Source organism: Salvelinus fontinalis, chromosome 18 (assembly GCF_029448725.1).
Source record: "Salvelinus fontinalis isolate EN_2023a chromosome 18, ASM2944872v1, whole genome shotgun sequence".
Classification (NCBI taxonomy): domain Eukaryota; kingdom Metazoa; phylum Chordata; class Actinopteri; order Salmoniformes; family Salmonidae; genus Salvelinus; species Salvelinus fontinalis.
In genome coordinates this window covers 19,944,767-19,963,824 of record NC_074682.1, presented here as the reverse complement: position 1 = coordinate 19,963,824, position 19,058 = coordinate 19,944,767, and the positions used below count along the sequence as shown (strand labels likewise).

Genomic DNA, 19,058 nt, shown 5'->3' with positions numbered 1-19,058 from the left:
TCCCCAAGCAATACGACTCATAAATAGCTAACAAAATAGCTACACAGACTGAGTTAACCTTGTATCTTAATGACTTTTTATTTCAATCTTTACACTGTCTCTATGCACACTCACAGGGCCCTACACACTCACACACACTGTCACTCCAACACACACACAAACACTCTCTCCATCATTTGCTCACTCACATATAATATGCAGACATTTATACTGACTCTACACACCCGCACACCCACTCACATGCAAGCTGCTGCTACTTTGTTTATCTTATATCATGTCACCTAGTTCCCTTTACCCTTGTGCATATCTGCCTCCGTCACTCCAGTATCCCTGCACATGTAAATATGGTATTGGAACTGACTTTTTAAATATGTCCTGTTTTTAGTATGCTTACTTTATTGTGTATTTCATATTTCATATTTTTTATTACTGCATTTTTTTTCCAGTAATACATTATTATTGATTATCGTTTTGTTGGATTTTGAGTTTGAGTTTGCTAGAAAGACATTTCACTGTACTTGTGCATGTGGCATTAAAACTTGGAACTTGAAAAGGCTCTCAGGCGGTGTCACTCAGAGGATCTCCAAGGGGACAGAATGTTGACAGGCATTGGGCGAACGATCTAAAAGGAACATCTAATTGCCATTAAGCAGGGCCCGGACCCCAGCCTCAACATGACTGCAGGGCCTATTACCTAAAATTAACGGAGACACAGAGATACAGATCCCTCGCATTCTGTCTCACTCTGATCACGAACACAAAGTCCTTGCCTCAAACACTCTTCACACTTTGTCCAACTAACTTCAGATATTAATAGATACGTGAATCAAAGCCTTCATCAGGGTACATGAGTCACTCGTATAATCTGTGTGTTTATTTTACTTTGACTGTGTGTTTTTGAGTTGTACTGTAGCTTGTACCAGATTGTTTAAGAAAGTATGTTAGTGTTTTCCATTCTATTCAGAAGCCAGCTCTCTGTTTAGGTGTAGGTGTATAAAAAATGTAGCGTTACAGTAGGCGTTTTTCAAACACGCATACACACGCACGGTACATACTCATACATAAAGAGGTGTTTTGTGTTGCAGGCAGTGTTGTTGTTCCACACAGCAGATGGCTGGTAACCGAATATGATCCTATTTCCACTGCAGGTTCTGCTGGCAGTCAAATGATAATGTAAAACTCCCCTCTGGACCAGTGTTTCTCAAAACTCTCCTCATGGAGCCCCAGCCGTTCATGTATTTAACTATTCCAGAGCTAGCACACCTGATTCAACTTGACAACTAATCATCAAGCCCTTGACTACTTGAATCAGGTGAGCTAGCTCAGGGCTACAACAAAACTGTGAAATGTCTGGGAGTCCCCAAGGACCGGTTTGAGAGCCATTGCTCTGGACATCACTGGTATGAGGCTTTATTACTGAGGAATACAACATGAACACAAAGCTCCTTACGGAGAATAGAAATGTTGAAGTTTTCATTTCTGTTGAATTTTACAGCCAGCAGCATCGCACCCTGCATCCCACTGCTGGCATGCTTCTGAAGCTGAGCAGGGTTGGTCCTGGTCAGTCCCTGGATGGGAGACCAGATGCTGCTGGAAGTGGTGTTGGAGGGCCAGTAGGAGGCACTCGTTCCTCAGGTCCCCCAAAGAATATCCCAATGACCTGCCCTGTGTAGGGTGCTGTCTTTCGGATGGGATGTTAAACGAGTGTCCTGACTCTCTGAGGTCACTAAAGATCCCTTGGCACTTATTGTAAGAGTGGGGGTGTTAACCCTGGTGTCCTGGCTAAATTCCCAATCTTTCCCTCATACCATCACAGTCACCTAATCATCCCCAGCTTACAATTGGCTCATTCATCCCCCTACTCTCCCCTGTATCTATTCCCCAGGTTGTTGCTGTAAATGAGAATGTGTTCTCTGTCAACTTACCTGGTAAAATAAAAAACACTGTAGAGATACCTTGTAAAACCATACAGTATGAACTCAATTGTATAACTATGTGCTGATTAAAAAAAGGGGAAAATTGAGTAGGACTTGTTAGATGTCTTTGTTTAAATAAACAGATGAATCAGAATCTCTACAGATTCAATATAACAAGAGTCTGAGGTCCACTTCACTCTCTAATAATAGTGATGGGAGAAGAACATCTCAGTAAACCCCAAAAAGTTTTATGGATTACGCATCAAAAGGCTGAACTGAGTACATTTTGTGTTGTTCCAATAGCTGTCTCCTGTGTCTTGCTAGATCGCATCCCAGAAAACATCATCCTGGAAAGACATAGTTATGGACTTTTTCACAGCAATGTTTATGGACTGTATCATTTAGTTATCCGGTTTCATACAGAGACAGAGAGAAGCATTACCCTGAGCTGTCATCAAGATCAGCCCCTGTTGCTGTGGATACAGATTTTCTTTTGCGTTCACCGTCTCACACATCTGCTATGTGGTGATATTTTATGAGCAACACCTTTTTACTCATGGTGTCATTGTTTAAAGAAGCAGAAGCGATAATTGTCTGAATGCTAATTATGACATAAATTCTTTAATTCATATTTTTTTTTCATTTGACATCACATAGAGATATACTTCTCTCTGGTCCTGTCTATTCCACATTTGTGGCCTGCTGGAGGTCATTTTGCAGGGCGCTGGCAGTGCACCTCCTTGCACAAAGGCGGAGGTAGCGGTCCTGCTGCTGGGTTGTTGCCCTCCTACGGCCTCCTCCACGTCTCCTGATGTACTGGCCTGTCTCCTGGTAGTGCCTCCATGCTCTGGACACTACGCTGACAGACACAGCAAACCTTTTTTGCCACAGCTCGCATTGGTGTGCCATCCTGGATGAACTGCACTACCTGAGCCACTTGTGTGGGTTGTAGACTCCGTCTCATGCTACCACTAGAGTGAGAGCACCGCCAGCATTCAAAAGTGACCAAAACATCAGCCAGGAAGCATAGGAACTGAGAAGTGGTCTGTGGTCACCACCTGCAGAATCATTCCTTTTTGGGGGGTGTCTTGCTAATTGCCTATAATTTCCACCTTTTGTCTATTCCATTTGCACAACAGCATGTGAAATTTATTGTCAATCAGTGTTGCTTCCTAAGTGGACAGTTTGATTTCACAGAAGTGTGATTGACTTGGAGTTACATTGTGTTGTTTACGTGTTCCCTTTATTTTTTTGAGCAGTGTATATAGCAATAGTTGAATAGGATGGTATTGACTAGAATACAGTATATACACACAGTACTGTATGAAATGAGTAAAACAGTATGTAAACATTATTAAAGTGACCAGTGATTCCATGTCTATATTAATAGGGCAGCAGCCTCTAAGGGGCAGGGTGGAGTAACCGGGTGGTAGCCGGCTAGTGACAGTGACTAAGTTCAGGGCAGGGTACTGGGTGGAGGCCGGATAGTGGTGGCTATTTAACAGTCTCATGGCCTTGAAATAGAAGCTGTTTTTCAGTCTCTCTGTCCCAGCTTTGATGCACCTGTACTGACCTCGCCTTCTAGATGATAGCGGTGTGAACAGGCCGTGGCTCGGGTTGTTGATGTCCTTGATTATATTTTTGGCCTTTCTGTGACATTGGGTTCTGTAGGTGTTCTGGAGGGCAGGCAGTGTGCCCAGTTTGTGAGGGTCTTAGGGGCCAAGCCAAATTTCTTCAGCCTCCTGAGGTTGAAGAGGCGCTGTTGCACCTTCTTCACCACACTGTCTGTGTGGGTGGACCATTGTCAGTGATTTGTACGCCGAGGAACTAATCCTAACCCTCTCCACTGCAGTCCCGTCGATGTGGATGGGAGTGTGCTTCCTCTGCTGTCTCCTGAAGTCCACGATCAGCATGCATATACATACACTACCAGTCAAAGTTTTAGAACACCTACTCATTCAAGGGTTTTTCTTTATTTTTAAAGGTGGGAACTTTGAAGAAGGCGCAACTGTTAATTGAAATGCATTCCAGGTGACTACCTCATTAAGCTGGTTGAGAAATGCCAGGTGTGCAAAGCTGTCATCAAGGCAAAGTGTGGCTATTTGAAGAATCTCAAATATATTTTGATTTATTTAACACTTTTTTGGTTACTGCATGATTCCATATGTGTTATTTCATAGTTTTGATGTCCTCACTATTATTCTACAATGTAGAAAATAGTCATATTAAAGAAAAACCCTTGACCGGTAGTGTATGTAATTGACAACAGGTCTTGGTCTTTTTTTATAGTTTTCTTTCCTTTCACTCTCATGTCTGTGTGTGGAAGTTCTGTGCAAGGTTTATAGAGAGAGTTCCTCTTAGTTGTGTTTGTGCCACCTACGTGGGCTGGATTTTGGATTAGGGCACAGATCCTGCCCCATGGTGTGTGGTTGGTATCAGTAATCTGCGGGAATGTTTCATGCTCCCAGATTCTGGACACAGATAGACCTGCTGCATTTGTCCCTTTGCTGGCGTGATATGCTTTTCATTTCTCTGCCTAATCTCTCCAGCTCCCTGACTATAAACTGAACGGCCCGAGACACAGTTATCAATCCAAACAGACAAATGTAATCTTTAAGCTGCTTGTGTACTCTGTCTATAAAACTGCGGCCATTTCGGGTTTATCGTCTTAATCTTTGTTTTTCATTATCTTTTTTTTCTTCATATACTCAGTGGAATGACCATTCACAAAGGAGACTCATATAGGATAGAACACTCTCACAGGGTACATTCTTGAAGTAGAGCAGATAGGGTTCTGACAACATATGCTGGAACCCTGGAAATTTACAGTAGTTTGATTTGGGAGGTTTAGGAGATTTGTGTGTGGTGTCTGTGATATAAAATAAAATAAAAAGATATACAGTATATACAGACTTGGGTGGATTTACCCTTAACAGGGAGCATGAATTGTGCATCCATGTGACCAGATCAAAAGTGGAATACCCTCTGCCTAACTTGGCATCCTCCAGACTCAGTTGAAATCATCCCTCTCAGCCTTTGGAATTCACTGAGTGTCTTATCAATTTGACCCAACCTTGGCCTGGCAACAGTGTGTTCCAAGAGACTGGCAGAACGGAACCCTTTGGAGGTTCTTTGAAGAAGCTCTTGTTGAATGATATGTGATTGAAGCCGATCAGATACACCATTGCCTAGCAACAGAATGTAGCCTGCAGATGCAGGAAAAGTAGCCAGACTCCTTCCTAATTAACCAAAACACACATACTGTAGTTTCAGTTTCAGCTCAAAACACCAGGTTTTCTAGTCTGGTTGTATTGGCTTTGTATTACGCATGAAAACAAAAGCATGATAGCCAAGCTAATGTGTGATCATAGTGGCAGTGGTAGAGGAATTTGAATGTATGTCCAGTTATTAGAAAACGGCACAATGCCTAGTCTGTGAGAGCTTGTAGCTCAAGATAGGCAGATGTTATTCTTGCACTTCTACCGCTGAGCTGGAGTACAATGCAGAGCTGCCGTTTTATTGCTTAGTTTCTCAGTGATAAGAATGTGATTTAATGAAGTTTACTCTGTGGGGGAAATTGAGGATCTTTAGGCTGCACGTGTCAGCTTGGGCCCATTCCCTTTCAGCTGATAAAAGGAGTGACTTGTTTAAACAAAGGATGACATTCTCTCTTAAGTGGCAGGTTTAACAGAAGAACAAAGGGGGTAACTATAACGGATGTGAATTGGATTAAATGGGCTGGGCGGAGCACATTAGTAGCCTACTAGGTCACCCCATTATCACTGGAAGTCTGTCTCCCTCTAATCTCTTTAATTAGACCTCATCAACAGCACAGCCCCTCACTGCAGCACTCAGCCCCTCACTGCACCACTCACCACAGGAACAGGACAGAAGGGATGAGGGGGTGGAGGAGAAAAAGGGGGAGAGGAGGAGATGGGTGGGGAGAGTAAAGGCGTCCGCATGCTTCCCATCCAAAACAGTTTGTGCATATATTATGATGACATATCATAATACAGCCTGAAGTTTCCAGGCTGTATCAAAAACTGGCCGTGATTGGGACTCTTATAGAGCGGTGCACAATTGGCCCAGCGTCGTCTGGGTTTGGCCGGTCATTGTAAATAAAAATGTGTTCTTAACTGATTGAAATAAATGAGTCCTAAAGCAGGATTAATAACTATAGTATTCACTGTAGTGTTTTTGCAGACTTTACTGTACTATTCACTGTAGTGTTTTTGCAGACTTTACTGTACTATTCACTGTAGTGTTTTTGCAGACGTAACTGTACTATTCACTGTAGTGTTTTTGCAGACTACTGTACTATTCACTGTAGTGTTTTTGCAGACTACTGTACTATTCACTGTAGTGTTTTTGCAGACTTTACTGTACTATTCACTGTAGTGTTTTTGCAGACTACTGTACTATTCACTGTAGTGTTTTACAGACTTTACTGTACTATTCACTGTAGTGTTTTTGCAGACTTTACTGTACTATTCACTGTAGTGTTTTTGCAGACTACTGTACTATTCACTGTAGTGTTTTTGCAGACTTTACTGTACTATTCACTGTAGTGTTTTTGCAGACTTTACTGTACTATTCACTGTAGTGTTTTTGCAGACTTTACTGTACTATTTATTCACTGTATTGTTTCTGCAGACTTTACTGTACTATTCACTGTAGTGTTTTTGCAGACTTTACTGTACTATTCACTGTAGTGTTTTTGCAGACTTTACTGTACTATTCACTGTAGTGTTTTTGCAGACTACTGTACTATTCACTGTAGTGTTTTTGCAGACTTTACTGTACTATTCACTGTAGTGTTTTTGCAGACTTTACTGTACTATTCACTGTAGTGTTTTTGCAGACTTTACTGTACTATTTATTCACTGTATTGTTTCTGCAGACTTTACTGTACTATTCACTGTAGTGTTTTTGCAGACTTTACTGTACTATTCACTGTAGTGTTTTTGCAGACTTTACTGTACTATTTATTCACTGTATTGTTTCTGCAGACTTTACTGTACTATTTATTCACTGTATTGTTTTTGCAGACTTTACTGTCGTGTTTTTGCGGATTCTACTGTACTATTCACCGGTGTTTTTGCAGACTTTACTGCACTATTCACCTGTGTTTTTGCAGACTACTGTACTATTCACTGTAGTGTTTTTGTGGACTTTACTGTAGTGTTTTTGCAGACTTTACTGTACTATTGACTGTAGTATTTTTGTGGACTTTGCTGTAGTGCTTTTGTGGACTTTACTGTAGTGTTTTTGTGGACTTTACTGTACTATTCACTGTAGTGTTTTTGTGGACTTTACTGTATTATTCACTGTAGTGTTTTTGTGGACTTTACTGTAGTGTTTTTGCAGACTTTACTGTACTATTCACTGTAGTGTTTTTGTGTACTAAAAAACTGTAGTATATACTATAGTAATTATTGTAGTGTTTTTGCGGACTGTAGTATACTGTATAGGCTTGGACGATATACCGTTTATATGGTATACCAAGATATGAAAATTATTTTCAATACTGTTTAAAATGTATTTTATTTTATTGTGTGGGGGAGGGGTTCGGGGCACCCGAATTTATATGTGTCAAATAAATTATATCCAGCTCAGGTCTCCAGCTATGCATTTGGTTTGCTAACTTGCTAGCTAGATGTCAAGATCAAGCTTCTTGGTTAAAGCAGAGACATTCAAACCCCTCCTGGATCAAGATCCCTGTTGCCTTAATCTGTTGTTTTTTTATAGCGCTCCTTGTGTGCACTTCCGGTAATACTATATACCCCTGTATGGTACAGAAACCGTATGACGGTATGAACATCTGAATACCGACCAACCCTAATATTGTAGTATTTACTGTAGTGTTTTTGCAGACTCTAGTATACTGTAGTATTTACTGTAGTGTTTTTGTTAACATTACTAGTATTTACCACAGTGTGTTTGTTTTATCAACTTTGACATTAGAAGTGGGGGCTTTTTTCTTGAGGAAACCTACTGGACAATTACTTAAAGAGCAAATTTTCCATAACCTATAGGTAGATCTGGGGTCTGAGCAGAGCTTCTGCTCTTTTCTATAACATGTAAGGAACACAATATATGGTCTATACTTTGCATGTAGGTTTCTCACTTATGGGTGGCACAAGATGCGACATGAGGGAGGGCAATGGGCAAGGTATATACAAATTAAATACGGTATTATTACTATAGTTCAACAACTGCAGACTTTTGTGTTTTCGCAGGCTTTGTATTTACTACAGTGTTTTTTTTGTGGATAATACTATTGTATTTACTATAGTATTCTACAGTGTACTACAAAATTCTATAGTAAGTTGTACACATGATCGAGGGATACTAATCAAATCAAATGTATTTATATAGCCCTTCTTACATCAGCTGGTATCTCAAAGTGCTGTACAGAAACCCAGCCTAAAACCCCAAACAGTAAGCAATGCAGGTGTAGAAGCATGGTGGCTATGAAAAACTCCCTAGAAAGGCCAAAACCTAGGAAGAAACCTAGAGAGGAACCAGGCTATGAGGGGTGACCAGACCTCTTCTGGCTGTGCCGGGTGGAGATTATAACAGAACATGGCCAAGGTGTTCAAATGTTCATGAATGACCAGCATGGTCAAATAATAATAATCACAGTAGTTGTCAAGGGTGCAGCAAGTGAGCACCTCAGGAGTAAATGTCAGTTGGCTTTTCATAGCAAATCATTAAGAGTATCTCTACCGCTCCTGCGGTCTCTAGGGAGTTGAAAACAGCAGGTCTGGGACAGGTAGCACGTCCGGTGAACAGGTCAGGGTTCCATAGCCGCAGGCAGAACAGTTGAAACTGGAGCAGCAGCACGGCCAGGTGGACTGGGGACAGCAAGGAGTCATCATGCCAGGTATTCCTGAGGCATGGTCCTAGAGCTCAGGTCCTCCGAGAGAGAGAAAGAAAGAGAGAAAGAGAGAATTAGAGAGAGGATACTTAAATTCATACAGGACACCGGATATGACAGGAGAAGTACTCCAGATATAACAAACTGACCCTAGCCCCCCGACACATAAACTACTGCAGCATAAATATTGGAGGCTGAGACAGGAGGGGTCAGGAGACACTGTGGCCCCATCCGATGATACCCCCGGACAGGGCCAAACAGGAAGGATATAACCCCACCCACTTTGCCAAAGCACAGCCCCCACACCACTAGAGGGATATCTTCAACCACCAACTTACCATCCTGAGACAAGGCCGAGTATAGCCCACAAAGATCTCCGCCACGGCACAACCCAAACAGGAAGATCATGTCAGTGACTCAACCCACTCAAGTGACGCACCCCTCCTAGGGACAGCATGAACGAGCACCAGTAAGCCAGTTACTCAGCCCCTGTAATAGTTAGAGGCAGAGAATCACAGTGGAGAGAGGGGAACCGGCCAGGCAGCAAGGGCGGTTCGTTGCTCCAGAGCCTTTCCGTTCACCTTCACACTCCTGGGCCAGACTACACTCAATCATATGACCCACTGAAGAGATGAGTCTTCAGTAAAGACTTAAAAGTTGAGACCGAGTCTGCGTCTCTCACATGGGTAGGCAGATCATTCCATAAAAATGTAGCTCTATAGGAGAAAGCCCTGCCTCCAGCTGTTTGCTTAGAAATTTAGGGACAATTAGGAGGTCTGCGTCTTGTGACCGTAGCGTACCTGTAGGTATGTACGGCAGGACCAAATCGGAAAGATAGGTAGGAGCAAGCCCATGTAATGCTTTGTAGGTTAGCAGTAAAACCTTGAAATCAACCCTTGCCTTAATGGCGTCAGACCAAGGCTCTGCATCTGTCCTCGTGCTCCTAGACCTTAGTGCTACCTTTGATACCATCGATCACCACATTCTTTTGGAGAGATTGGAAACCCAAATTGGTCTACACGGACAAGTTCTGGCCTGGTTTAGATCTTATCTGTCGGAAAGATATCAGTTTCTCTCTGTGAATGGTTTGTCCTCTGACAAATCAACTGTACATTTCGGTGTTCCTCAAGGTTCCGTTTTAGGACCACTATTGTTTTCACTATATATTTTACCTCTTGGGGATGTCATTCGAAAACATAATTTTAACTTTCACTGCTATGCGGATGACACACAGCTGTACATTTCAATGAAACATGGTGAAACCCTGATCTCTCTTTTGACGAACATATCAAGACTGTTTCAAGGACAGCTTTTTTCCATCTACGTAACATTGCAAAAATCAGAAATTTTCTGTCCAAAAATGATGCAGAAAAATGTATCCATGCTTTTGTTACTTCTAGGTTAGACTACTGCAATGCTCTACTTGCAGGCTACCCGGATAAAGCACTAAATAAGCTTCAGTTAGTGCTAAATACGGCTGCTAGAATCCTGACTAGAACCAAAGAATTTGATCATATTACTCCAGTGCTAGCCTCCCTACACTGGCTTCCTGTAAAGGCCAGTAACCGAAAGGTTGCTGGTTCAAATCGCCGAGCCGACTAGTAGAGCAATTGGTCGATGTGCACTTGAGCAAAGGCACTTAAACCTAATTGCTCCTATAACTCGCTCTGGATAAGAGTGTCTGCAGAATTACAAAAAATTTGAACCGAACAAATTGTTGGAATCAGAGAGATGGAGAAAAGAGAGAGGAGGATCAGTGGCAGTTACATAGACAAAGAAAGAGGGAGAGTGAGGAACCAAGTGTGACTCACAACAGAGCTGTTTTGGTGGGGTGGAGCTGGATGGGGGTGTTCTCTCCTCTGCATGCCTTATAAGAACCATTGTTCCCGGTTGCCTTTCATTGGTGGATCGATACACTCACTAAGTGCTGTCTGACAAAAGGCATATTCCACATTTAAATTCACTTCAGACAAAGCTGGCTGAAACTCTATCCTCTCATTACACCATTCCCCTCTGAGCAGCAGGCCAAGTGCCATTTCTCACAGCCAGAGGAGAGAAGGGGAAAGTAGCCTCTCATCTGTATACAGGGTCAGTTAAGTCTGAAACTCTCACATAACCATTGGAAGAAACACATTGATCAAAATATAAACACATCAACACCGCTTCAATTATAGCTACACACATCTGGTTGAGAAACCTGCTGTTTAATACTGCAACTAAAGACATTGTCAAACATGTCTCAATTGCATTACATTGTTTTATTTTTTAAATTGCGCCACAGACAAACTCAACCCCCTCATTTGACCTACACTCAAACCATTCCAATGAGTTGTCAACGTAACAGGGAGTTTGTCATGTAAATCTAACCACAATGGCAATGAACATGCAATGAAGAGGAACAAATAGACCCCGATGGGGCAAATCAGTGTGGGAGAGATAGCCACAACAACCCTTTCAGAGAGAAGTCTGACTCCACAACAAAGGTGATGCAACCACAGCCTGCACCCCTTGGCCATCATTTAGAATCAGTTCAACAGACATAGGAAGCAAGAAAGACAGAAGACATGTCCACACTGGCATCAAAAGCTCAGACAGACTCACATACATTACACTAGACATGCTTTCAAGAAGTGTATTTTCTTTTGCCAGCCCTGAGCTATGTTTCGTTACAGATATCCTCTCCCTCTTCTCCTCCTTCCTTCCCCCTCTCTGTCTCCACCGTCCCCCCCTTACAACTTCTAAAGTCAGAGAGCCTTTGATGTTATTTTGGGATCAATACATGGGAGCTGGTGAGCCACTATCATGGTACAGGAGGGAACCATGAACTAGATTTAAGAAATGCTTTCATAAAACAGAAGCACAGTGTCACAGTGCCACAGCGCTTCTTAAAGGACTGCTCAAACTGTTCAGTCTCTCCTACTACAAGCATGGCCATGAATAGACCACAGATGCAAGTAGACAGGATGACTATGTTGTGTATGTAAGATATGTGTAGCTTAAACATTCACCTACTATATGAATGCACATAGCACCCATATAGTACATGGTATTTAACAGTGCTAGCTATTGTGGACACATACACCAACTACACATTCACATTTTATCACATGCATGAATCTCTCTCACACATGCACATACTATGCACATACATGATTGTACCTAAGACCAGTCTTTCTTGCGCTCTCCCCATAACTCCATCTGCATTAACATTAGTGTCAAACCATTTGAGTTGCTCACCACCCCATGAATAGCCATTACAAATCCATTTGGACTGCGTCTTTATCAGTCCCCATGGCCCACACAATCCCATTTCACCCCCCCAGCAAACTCCATCCCCATCACAGGTACCATACATAACCATCCCCATCGCAGGTACCATACATAACCATCCCCATCACAGGTACCATACATAACCATCCCCATCGCAGGTACCATACATAACCATCCCCATCACAGGTACCATACATAACCATCCCCATCACAGGTACCATACATAACCATCCCCATCGCAGGTACCATACATAACCATCCCCATCACAGGTACCATACATAACCATCCCCATCGCAGGTACCATACATAACCATCCCCATCACATGTACCATACATAACCATCCCCATCACAGGTACCATACATAACCATCCCCATCGCAGGTACCATACATAACCATCCCCATCACATGTACCATACATAACCATCCCCATCACATGTACCATACATAACCATCCCCATCACAGGTACCATACATAACCATCCCCATCGCAGGTACCATACATAACCATCCCCATCACATGTACCATACATAACCATCCCCATCACAGGTACCATACATAACCATCCCCATCACAGGTACCATACATAACCATCCCCATCACAGGTACCATACATAACCATCCCCATCACAGGTACCATACATAACCATCCCCATCACAGGTACCATACATAACCATCCCCATCACAGGTACCATACATAACCATCCCCATCACAGGTACCATACATAACCATCCCCATCACAGGTACCATACATAACCATCCCCATCACAGGTACCATACATAACCATCCCCATCACAGGTACCATACATAACCATCCCCATCACAGGTACCATACATAACCATCCCCATCACAGGTACCATACATAACCATCCCCATCACAGGTACCATACATAACCATCCCCATCACAGGTACCATACATAACCATCCCCATCACAGGTACCATACATAACCATCCCCATCACAGGTACCATACATAACCATCCCCATCACAGGTACCATACATAACCATCCCCATCACAGGTACCATACATAACCATCCCCATCACAGGTACCATACATAACCATCCCCATCACAGGTACCATACATAACCATCCCCATCACAGGTACCATACATAACCATCCCCATCACATGTACCATACATAACCATCCCCATCACAGGTACCATACATAACCATCCCCATCACAGGTACCATACATAACCATCCCCATCACAGGTACCATACATAACCATCCCCATCACATGTACCATACATAACCATCCCCATCACAGGTACCATACATAACCATCCCCATCACAGGTACCATACATAACCATCCCCATCGCAGGTACCATACATAACCATCCCCACAATCCCCAAGTGTTACATTTCACTATTACAACCTAGTGAGGAGGAGAAAAATAAAATGCATATACAAACTCGCACATTCATACCCACACATACAATGAGCCTTATCATGCAGAGTGGACATTTCTCTTTCCTTCTTTATCCATGGGGATGTAGAGAGAGAGCGATGGAGAGAGAGAGAGAGAGCGATGGAGAGAGAGAGAGAGGGGGAGAGAGAGAGAGAGAGAGAGAGAGGCAGCCATGACATAAAGGAAAAGTGATGGAAGAGATATAATATATTATGGGGAGGGTGGATAATATAAATGAACTGTAACAGAGCTTGATTCACCCATGGGATTGGAGAGACATTAGATTTCTTCAGGCATGAAGAATGGCAGTTATTATACAGAGCCTGTCAATCTAGTAGGGCAGAGTGCAGACTGCAGCTACTCCTATATTCTGTACTGTTCTCCTTGTTACCCGGTTTAACACATACATGACACGACAAACAAATACTGTATGCACACACACACACACGCACCCCCAACTACCATCCAACTACCGACCAATTACTACCACATTTACATACACCATTTAATACACAATCTCATACCTCCTTCTTTCCCAATAACCCTCCCCTTGGGCCCATAAATCCTCTTAAGGCTCAGACAGACCAGTAGGATGGTCGAGTGTCTACCTGCCGAGAGTACTTAGCACCACTGAACAGAATGTCGGCAGTCAATCTTTTTGGTTATCACACAGCGTAGATCATCAGTCGACAGCCTTGTTGAAATACTCCAAACGAGAAGGTGGTAGTAACTTTATTTTCTTAAGCTTTGATTGGTATGTCCCTGTATGTGTGTTGCTACCTAGCAACGATAATGTTGTAGAAAGTAGAGATGGGAAGTTCGGCTCTTTTAACTGACTCAAATCTTTTGACTCATTTCGTTCATTTGAGTCAGTAATGCTCATATCTTGCAGGACCCCTTACCGGCGAAGGATGACCTGAAAACTCGAAAGAGTCATGATTCTACAAGCCTCTCGTTCACATGTCGTTCACCATAGGGGATGGTCCTTTGTGACTGAGACTTGTAAATGTGTGCTTTAAACTATATACATTTGTTGATTGTTAGGCATACAAATATAATTTTTTGATACATTTGAAACATGGTCTAGTTGTGACCGCAACCCGACTAAATTGTGAACGACTGTTGACGGGATGCATTGCTTGACTGACGTGAGGGTGGTAAGCACAATATCGTTTGCGAACTGCAGGTCCCCAAATGATTCGTTCTCGAGTTCGAGTTTGTTGACCAGAGGCTGTGTATGTTTTGGTTCTACAAAGCTATGTCCATCATAACATTCAATAATCAATTCATTGCATTCATTATTGATGTCTTTTCATGTCTTTAATCATGTCTTTTTCTTCTTTATGCTGCCTGTAACATATTCCACTACAGTTTATTATAGATTAATACAATACTTACTATAGAATTCTGTAGTAAACTGTAGAATACTATACTACACACTGTGTATAAAATGCTTCAGTCTGGTTTTAGACCCCATCATAGCACTGAGACTGCACTTGTGAAGGTGGTAAATTACCTTTTAACTTCTCCTCAATAGGGGGTGCTGTTTTCACTTTGTAATAATTTTGTTCCCAAATTAAACTGCCTCGTACTCAATTCTTGCTTGTACAATATGCATATTATTATTACTATTGGATAGAAAACACTCTCTAGTTTCTAAAACCGTTTGAATTATATCTGTGAGTAAAACAGAACTGAACTTAGAGCAATTTTCCTGAGGATGTGAGAATGCTGAAATCTGCTTGCAGTTCTGAGATCTGTTTATAAATCTGCCTGTCTTCTATTGGTTGAGATGCACTGCATACGTCTTCCCCTGGGTGTCAGCGAATAGTGAGAATTGAAATGGGGTTGCTAGGCAGAACTGAGAGGTTATAAATGGCCTGGGAACCTAGGGTCCGGCCTTTGTTCACTTCGCTCTGACGCAGGAAGGACCTCTGGCTGTGGCTCTAGAACGCTCCGGTTATAGGCCTTAGATATATCCGGCTCTGTTTTTATTAGATATAGGTGTTAAAGACATCATAATGTTATATTAAACCGAGTTATATCAGTTTATATTGGTATATTGCGATTTTCGGATATTTATTTGCCCTGCATTTTAGTGAGTCGGACACGTCTTTGCCACATGGCTAATGTTTACTGCTAATTCGAACGTTGAAGAGGACAATCTACAACCAAGCAACGATTCTTTTGGACAAAGGACACCTTGTCCAAGATTCTGATGGGAGTTCATCAAAAAGTAAGAAGTATTTATGATGTTAATTCGTTCTGTTGAAAAATGTGAAACCACTATTCTACCATGAATCTAGGTGCGGTCTCGCTTTAACGCACGCTGTATGTTGTAGGAACGTAAATTTTAAAAATCTAACACAGCGATTGCATTAAGAACTAATGTATCTTTCATTTGCTGTCCAACCTGTATTTTTTAGTCAAGTATATGATTAGTTATCGATTAGAATAGGTGCCTCTCCCAAGATTTCTCCCGACATTTTGTTTGCATTTTGGCTACTATTCATATTGTATAACCACGATTTGTGCCGCTAAATATGCACATTTTCGAACAAACTCTACATGTATTGTGTAATATGATGTTATAGGACTGTCATCTGAAGACGTTTGAGAAGGTTAGTGAAAAAATATCTTTTGCTGGTTTATACGTTATCGCTATTTTTGGCTTGAATCAATGCTGTTGTGTGGTTGACTATTGTAGTAAGCTAATATAATGCTATATTGTGTTTTCGCTGTAAAACACTTTCATTTGCTGTACGCTGTGTATTTTTCAGAAATGTTTTATGATGAGTATTTAGGTAATTCACGTTGCTCTCTGTAGTTATTCTAGTCGCTTTGGTGAGAGTTGTGATGGTGGCTGCAATGGTAAACTATGATTTATACCTGAAATATGCACATTTTTCTAACAAAACATATGCTATACAATAAATATGTTATCAGACTGTCATCTGATGAAGTTGTTTCTTGGTTAGTGGCTATTTATATCTTTATTTGGTCGAATTTGTGATAGCTACCTATGCAGGAAAAAAATGGTGGAGCTTTTTTTACTGATGGAGGTGCTCCCGGATCCGGGTTTGTGAGGAAGTAAAGGTTAACCACTAGGCTACTTCTCCTCTCCCCTCCCCATCCCTGCCCTTCTATCTTAGTTTTAAGTTGGTTCTGTTCCTGTCCAGGCTGGCCAGTGTTGTATCCATCACTCTTATCATCCAGTGAAATACACGCTGCAAAATGATCCAGAATCGATGAAGCACTGAGAGAGAGTTCTGTTCCTACTGGCCATAAATCCTCCTAATTGTCGAAGGAGTGAGCGTGGCCCCCTCGGAAGGCCCAACCTTCCCTTGACAGCAGGCCCATCTCCCCCTCCACATAAATGTACAATATGGCGGCCTAATGCATGCGCTATGGATTTCTGCCAACGCCATTTGACACAGCCCGGTAAATAGACTGTAACTGTTTTTGACAAACGCTCCAGCCCTTCTCTCTGGAGAAGCCTTTGTATAGGTAATCAGATGTTTGACTGGGTAGGAAGGGATGGAAAAATAAGAACGTTAAGAGACCAGCAATTATTTTACGCACATATGACTAATCCAGCTCGTTAGTCAGCCTAAGCTGTGATTGTTTTAATTGGCTAATGGTGCCGTGGCTGCGGCAGCGGTCCTCTCGCTCCACATCCCCTTCCCCATCCACTGGCTCAGGCTGTGGCAGTAATGGCTGCAGTAACCACCGCCAGCTAATGCCAGACCTAATAGCCCAATTAGACTGTGTGTATTGCTCAGATGCCTGGGAGAGATAGGCCTTGGTTTGAATTGGTGTGTGTGTGTGTGTGTGTGTGTGTGTGTGTGTGTGTGTGTGTGTGTGTGTGTGTGTGTGTGTGTGTGTGTGTGTGTGTGTGTGTGTGTGTGTGTGTGTGTGTGTGTGTGTGTGTGTGTGTGTGTGTGTGTGTGTGTGTGTTTTGTGTAATTTTATCCAATCCAACTGCCTTATACTGTAGTTGGGTAAATTTTGTCATGAGATGACTAGGCCTAGACTTAAATGATTAGATTTAGTGTATAGCAATTTTTTCAAAAGCAAAGCTTTAGCACCTCTCAACTTGGACTGGCCCTTGTCCCTGCAATAGTTTTGTCTATCAATTCACAGTATCCAAAAAGGTAAAGAGGCACTTGAAAAATCTTGTCGTTCTGCTATTACTTTTCTTCAATCAGAGGATCATAAGATACAGATTCAATAGTAGCTAACCTTTTTTATCCTACTGACCTTCACCACAGTGGACAGAGGCATATCAATTTAATATCAAACCATGTATCTGTCGCTCTACTATGTCACCTGCAAAAATCTATCACAAACTGTAGTTAGCCATCTCATTTGAAACCGCTTAATGCTTCCTCTAGCTGTTGGATCTAGCAGGCATGTCAGTTGTTTCTTCTGTGAAACACTACTCTTCCAGTCATAACACTTCCTTCCTTCCTGAGACATCTGGATGAGCATGTTGTAGCCTCTCCTCGGATCAGCTGCCAAACACCCTGATTCAGACCATCCTACCCATGCTAGATTACGGAGACATCAGATGTCATCAGGCTAGATGTTCTTTACCGTTCGTCCATCAGATTTGCCACCGCTGCTCCTTATAGGACACATCACTGCACTCTATACTCCTCTGTAAACTGGTAATCACTGTATACCCGTCGCAAGACCCACTGGTTGATGCATATTTATAAAACCCTCTTAGGCCTCACTCCCCCCGATTTGAGATATCTACTGCAGTCCTCATTCTCCACATACAACACCCGTTCTGCCAGTCACATTCTGTTAAAGGTCCCCAAAGCACACACATCCCTGGGTCGCTCCTCTTTTCAGTTCGCTGCAGCTAGCAACTGGAACGAGCTGCAACAAACACTCAAACTCTCAAACTCTCAATCTCTTCATTCAAAGACTCAATCATGGACACTCTTACCAACTAACCCAGCTGCGGCTGCTTTGTATGATGCATTGTTGTCTCTACCTTCTTGACCTTTGTGCTGTTGACTTTGCCCAATAATATTTATACAATGTTTTTGTGCTGCTGCAATGTTGTGTTGCTACCATGTTGTTGTCATGTTGTGTTGCTACCATGCTGTGTTGTCATGTGTTACTGCCTTGTTATGTTGTTGTCTTAGGTCTCTCTTTATGTAGTGTTGTGTTTCTCTTGCCGTGATGTGTGTTTTGTCCTACGTTTATGTTGTATTATTATTATTTATTTTTTTTATCCCAGGCCCCGTCCCCGCATGAGGCCTTTTGCCTTTTGGTAGGCCGTCATTGTAAATAATAATTTGTTCTTAACTGACTTGCCTCGTTAAATAAAGGTTAAATAAAATAATATAAATAAAAAATACAATAGCAATACGCAATCAGAATGCTTACTGCAATGATATGATGATATGTTATCTGTCCATTCTGTTGGAGAAGTAGAGGGAAACAATCTATGGTTGGTACGAGGTGTGCAATCTTGATCTACACAACCGAATGCCATTGAAATCCTCTGGATGTGAAATTCTTCTTTACAAATCTATGCTGCCCTGCTACTCTGG

At 42.1% G+C, this 19,058-nt stretch overlaps 1 protein-coding gene and 1 non-coding gene across 3 annotated transcripts in view; one reads left to right on the top strand and one right to left on the bottom strand.

Annotated features, from left to right (window-relative positions):
- Positions 1–19,058, top strand: part of LOC129815123 (receptor-type tyrosine-protein phosphatase gamma-like) — a 305,416-nt gene that overhangs the window by 16,397 nt on the left and 269,961 nt on the right. The gene's annotated exons all lie outside the window — the stretch shown is intronic.
- LOC129816069 (U7 small nuclear RNA) lies at positions 7,885–7,939 on the bottom strand. The gene has a single exon (XR_008753513.1). It is a non-coding gene; the product is annotated as a U7 small nuclear RNA (small nuclear RNA).